Below are 5,532 nucleotides of genomic sequence, written 5' to 3'. Positions count from 1 at the left end.
TTTTGGGTTGTACTTTGGGTGATGTATTTTGAAAATCAAGATACATAATTTAAATCTAGGATATAATCATCAACATACCTTAGTGGTGGATATAGAAGTAAAATTATCTATTTCATGAGAAAAGTTTTCCAAAATTCAGAGTACATCAATAGTCTTAATAGAAGTATATTTATAGTAGAGGTAGCAGTTTTTCTATATTATTTGGAGTCCATTTCAATGTAATCTGTCTGTGGTCTCTCTCTTCGATGAACATTATCTTTTTTGGCAACTGAAGTCACACAAAATTGAAAACACACATATCTAGCTAGCTTTTCTTTCCTTGTAGTAATAATAATTTTAACCATGATTTACTTTTGTGAATTTACCGGATATTTTATTTCTGAATTAAAGATTGTTATTCAGAGGATTTGTAATGTAATGGACTACTCTCAACCACAAGATGGCATTCCTAACATAATTTGTCTTTGCTGATAATACTCTGCTTCATTTTCTAGTTCATGGAGGAACTACCTCCATGAAGAAACATATTAAAAGTTGTAAAGAAAAAATTTTAATGGTTTAATGAGTAGAAACAATTGGTTTAAAAAATACTAAAAATCAAACTGATTTTGTGTTAACATTGGATGTGGCTTGGCTTCTACAAAGTAAGTTCTAAAACCAAAAATTGAAAACCAGAAGCAGGGACAAAAAAATCATGGAGGATTCAAAGTTCAGTTATTCATGTCTTCTTCTTCTTTTTTTTTTTTTTTTGCTTTTGCTTTTGCAAGTATCTGTTTAAGTAGATGACGTATTTTAAAAATGGAACAATGAACAGCTAAATGTTTACTGTATGAGACTGCACTATTTTTCTGAGAGGGGGAGCACAGTGCTAAAAAAAAAAAAAGTTATTTCTGTCTCAAGAACTGTAGCTAGGGAGACCACACAGAAAAAAATGAAGCCATGTACAACACGAAAGAGTTACTCTAAGATAGTTTATGAGTAAGTAAAAAACGAGTGATAGTTAAGTGCTGTAAGGATTAAAAAGGGAAGTAAAATATTGCCGTGGAATAGAACAGGTTTCACAAAGGACGTAGAACCTGAGGTGAAGCCTTGAAGGATGGGGAGATTTTCTAGGTGAAAAGAAAGGGAAAACATATTCTAGACAGAGGCCAGGGAAACATAGAAGGTGAAAAGCCCAAGGGAGCACCTGCATTTATCTGTGGTCAGTTGTTATGTCTCACTGCCCCAAACTGTCACTTGATACCCTCATTTCCTCTCAAAGCCAGCTCTGCCTTTCCCCTCTCAGCCTCATTGAGGAGGAGCGAGCCACCGTATCTGATGAACTTCGTTTCCGTCATCAACTGTGTAAATCTGTGCCCATTATTCGTAGCTTTCCCTGTTGCCCTCTGCCTGAATGAGTTGTGCTGCTCCTCCTTTCACAGGCAAACAAACCTTCACATGTGCTCTCGCTTCAGCCTCTTCCCTCTGCTGGAACCTTTCTGTCATTCAGATGCTCTCTCTGCATGTCTTAAACAAGAGCAAAACAAAATCTCTGGAAACATTCCCATTTCTTCTCATCTACTACTCTTTTATTCCTTTATACTCAAGATCAGTGCTTTTCAAAGAGTTGTCTATACAGTCACCATTTTCATGCCTCATTTTCTCCAGTGTGGAAAGTATGTGTACAGTGAAAGGAGGAGTAATAAAACAAATACCCGTGTACTCACCACCTTGCTCTAAGAGTAGAACGTTACTCACATCTCTGATAGCCACGCTCTCTCCTCTTGATCATGTGCACTTCTCTCCCCCCGAGGTAACCACTGTCCTAAATTTTCATCATTCTCCTTTGTTTTTATAATTTTTTTATTGCATAGTTTTGCCTCTTTTTGAATCTTATGTAAGTGGAGTCACACTGTATATTTTTCCATGACTTGATATTTTGCTCAAAAACGTTAAAATCCATCCATGCAGATGAGTGGAGCCACAGTTCATTAATTTATTATTATTATATATATAATATTACAGTGTATGGATGCTACAGTTATAAGTTAGTGGACATCTAGGTTGTCTCATTTTTATCTGTTCTTCTATGCAGTAGGTGTACTGTTTTGTAAAATTTGTGTTGAAGACTAGTGAATATGGACTTTGGAACATTTGTGCTTCTTTCTGATGTGTAAAAATAGATTTCATATCTTGGTATTATTAAAAAAACCCTGTGCTTTATTTATGAAATGAAAAAATGTTAGTTATTAAACTTCAGGCTATCATTATCTAGCTTTAGCTATCTTTTAGAAATTACTTGATAATGTCATAAATATAGCAGATTTAAGACTTTTGAGGAAAAATTAGATTTTAAAATTATATATTAATGGAAATCCTAAAATAGGCTTCCATCAAAGTAGATGGTGGAAAGCAATAAATTGTTTTGTATGAGGTTTTTGTTGGATTGTAATAACAATTCACTTTGAATACCAATCACTTATGGCAAATACTGTTTCAATCCATTAAATAATTTATAAACCTTTCATAATTCAAACTACTTAATGTCAGTTTTCTTAAAAAGGCTATTTTCCTGTGAACCACAAACCCATAAAAACATAAATAGTACAGTTTTTGTCCCAATCCAGGGACTTGAAATAAAATCTGCATATGAAATAGGTATTTGTGTGGGCCTATGTGTGCACTCCTAACTATTAAAAGCATACGTTTTATCTCTTCAGACTTTAAAAACAAATAGGCTCTTTTTAAATCAAAGTTAGCATAAGCTCCTCTGATTCAAGACAGGAGAGCCAACCAAGAAAGTCGCCAGTGTGAAGCAAAAGGGACCCGTCAGAGACAAGAAACCAAGTCAACATAATGTCTAGCAATATTCTCATCAATTGGCAATATTTTCACGACCACTCTCCAGCAAAAAGTTGAGTTTGCTTCCTACAGAAGGGTGCATTAGTCAATTTAGCTATTTTTGTTTTCACACTGTTACCTCTTTCTGAGTTCTTACCGACTTTCTTCATCTAAGTGGCGATGGTAATTGTCTGGAGTCACTGCATTGAAGTTACTTGTACAGATGTGACATGAAGTTTATTGCTATAGACTTTATTGAGAGTTTAGTGGTCTATGAAACACAGACTTGCTAATGGCAGGTTGAATTTCATTCATGAATATTAGAAGAGTTTATAACGTAAATTACTTAAATCCTCGATGAATTGTTTTAAGTAAATTCTCATATTTGGTGAATGAGTCCTAAAATTAATCAATTTAATATTCTCTCATAGAAGGTTTGATGGTATCCTTGCAAGGCTTTTTAAACAAATGCTTTGTTACTATTTCTCAAAATGGAAACTTTAAAATCAATATTCTAGAGTTCATGAGTAATGTTGAAAAAAAGAGAAGAGCCTCCAGGAGCCATTTTGAACAGTTAGAAGTTAATTTTTTTGACTAAAAGGTATATTCTTGGCACTCTTTATGGCACAAATATTAACACATGTTAATTTTTAGCTAATTTTATTTCAGAGAAACCAGGCTTTTTGTATTCGTGGTAACATTAAAATCTAATCTAATTTTGTGCAACAATAGGTTTTCTTTGAAGCCATGTAAAAAATACTGTTTTGGGTGTACTTGATAGCATATGCCCCAGATTGGCAATTCGTGTGCTTGTATGTCATTTTCCTTAAAATTTGAAGACTTCTATGTTTCAAAATATTTTGTTTTGTGCACAGCACTCATCTCATGTTCTTACTGAATAAATAGTATTATGGAAATTTTTTTTTTTTATTTTAGTTCTTTGAGATGTGAATATTCTGACCTGTTACCCAAGATATCTGTCTGCTCTTTCGTCAAATAAAAAGGAGACTCATCTGGTAGGAACTGAAATTAATATAAGGTTTGATTTTGATTTGAGTTCCAAAAAATATTATGTCTAGTACATCTGTTTTTCCTTCACCTGTCTCAAAATTGGATTCACATTTCTTTTACCTAATTTTAATTACTGCCAGTCTCTCTTAAAATATTGATTATAAACATTGGTAAGCTGCATAATATTTTAAAATAGTGTTCATAGAATTAGGGACTGAGGAAAGAGAGGGCTAAATAAGCTGGCCTTGGACTTGTAAGTGATGGAGTGTGGGGTGTGATATTAGCTGGCAAGAGGAAGTTTCTGATCTCCATAGGTTATGGGGGTGTCAGTACAGATCTATGAACTCTGGGAGAGGGGAATTCATCTTCGAATTTCTTTTGTAGTAAACACAATGCAGTGATTAGGAAATGTTTACCAAAAGATACTATATATTCCTCAAATTTGGTCTTTTCTGGACACTTGATCTCCTTTTGCCTCGGTTTTTCTATATGTTGTAGATGCATAATACTTATAATTTGCCTCACTCTTTGGAGAGCAATGATCATTGGGATTAGTCAATAACTAAGTCCTCTTTGTAATCAAATTGCTATATAAATAACTTCTATGTAAGTTGGACTATTCTGTAGTGAATTGGGAACTAATTCCTCAGCTGAGAGTATATGCCCTTGATCAGGAATGCTAGAATGAAATGAATGAAAATGGTGGTCTACTAAATTCAGAATGTAGGTGGTGTATCACTAGGGCAGCAGATTTAAAACTATAATGCACATCAGAATGAATTGTGGGTCCTTGTTAAAATTATTGGTTCCCCAGGCTCAGCCTTGGGTTCTGGCTCATTAAGTCAGGAGTGGGACCCAGAAACTCAGGTATTGTTTTTAATTATTTATAATTATGGCAAAATGCACATAACATAAACTTATCATGTTAGCCATTTTTAAGTGCACAGTTCAGTACTGTTACTCACAATGTATATTCAATTGTGCAACCTGTCTCCAGAACTCTTTGCAGCCTGCAAAGCTGAAACTCTATACACATTAAAAAACTCCCCATTTCCCCTCCCTGCCTGCCAGGCCCTGGCAACCACCATTCTCCTTTCTCTTCCTGGGGGTTTGACTACTCCAGTTGTCTCATGTAAGTGGAATCATACAGGATTTGTGTTTTGTGACTGGTGTATTTCACTTAGCACAATGTCCTAAAGTTTCCATCTGTGTTGGACTACCTTTTTTTTTTTTTTTAAGATTTTATTTATTTATTTGACAGAGACACAGTGGGAACACAAGCAGGGGGAGTGGGGGAGGAAGAAGCAAGCTTCCCGTAGAGCGGGGAGCCTGATGTGGGACTCAATCCCAGGACCCTGGGATCACGACCTGAGCCAAAGGCAGACACTTAACGACTGAGGCACCCAGGCGCCCTGTGTTGTGCCACCTTTTGTTTATCCATTCATCCACTGATGGTCACTTGCATTGCCTCCACATCTTGGCTATTGTAAATACGGCTGCTATAAACATGGATGTAAAAATATCTTTCAAAACACCGCTTTCAATTCTTTCTATTTTATTTCCAGAAGTAGAGTTACTAGATCACATAATTCTACTTATGTGATTTTTTGAAGAACTGTCATACTGTTTTTCATAGCTGCTGCCCATTTTCTCCCAACCAGTGGGAGCTTGTATGATTTTTAAATTGTGTTTTTAAAAAAC

Source organism: Lontra canadensis, unplaced genomic scaffold (genome assembly GCF_010015895.1).
Source record: "Lontra canadensis isolate GAN:19392208 unplaced genomic scaffold, GSC_riverotter_1.0 scaffold72, whole genome shotgun sequence".
In the NCBI taxonomy this organism is placed as follows: Eukaryota; Metazoa; Chordata; class Mammalia; order Carnivora; family Mustelidae; genus Lontra; species Lontra canadensis.
This window is presented reverse-complemented; position numbering follows the sequence as displayed.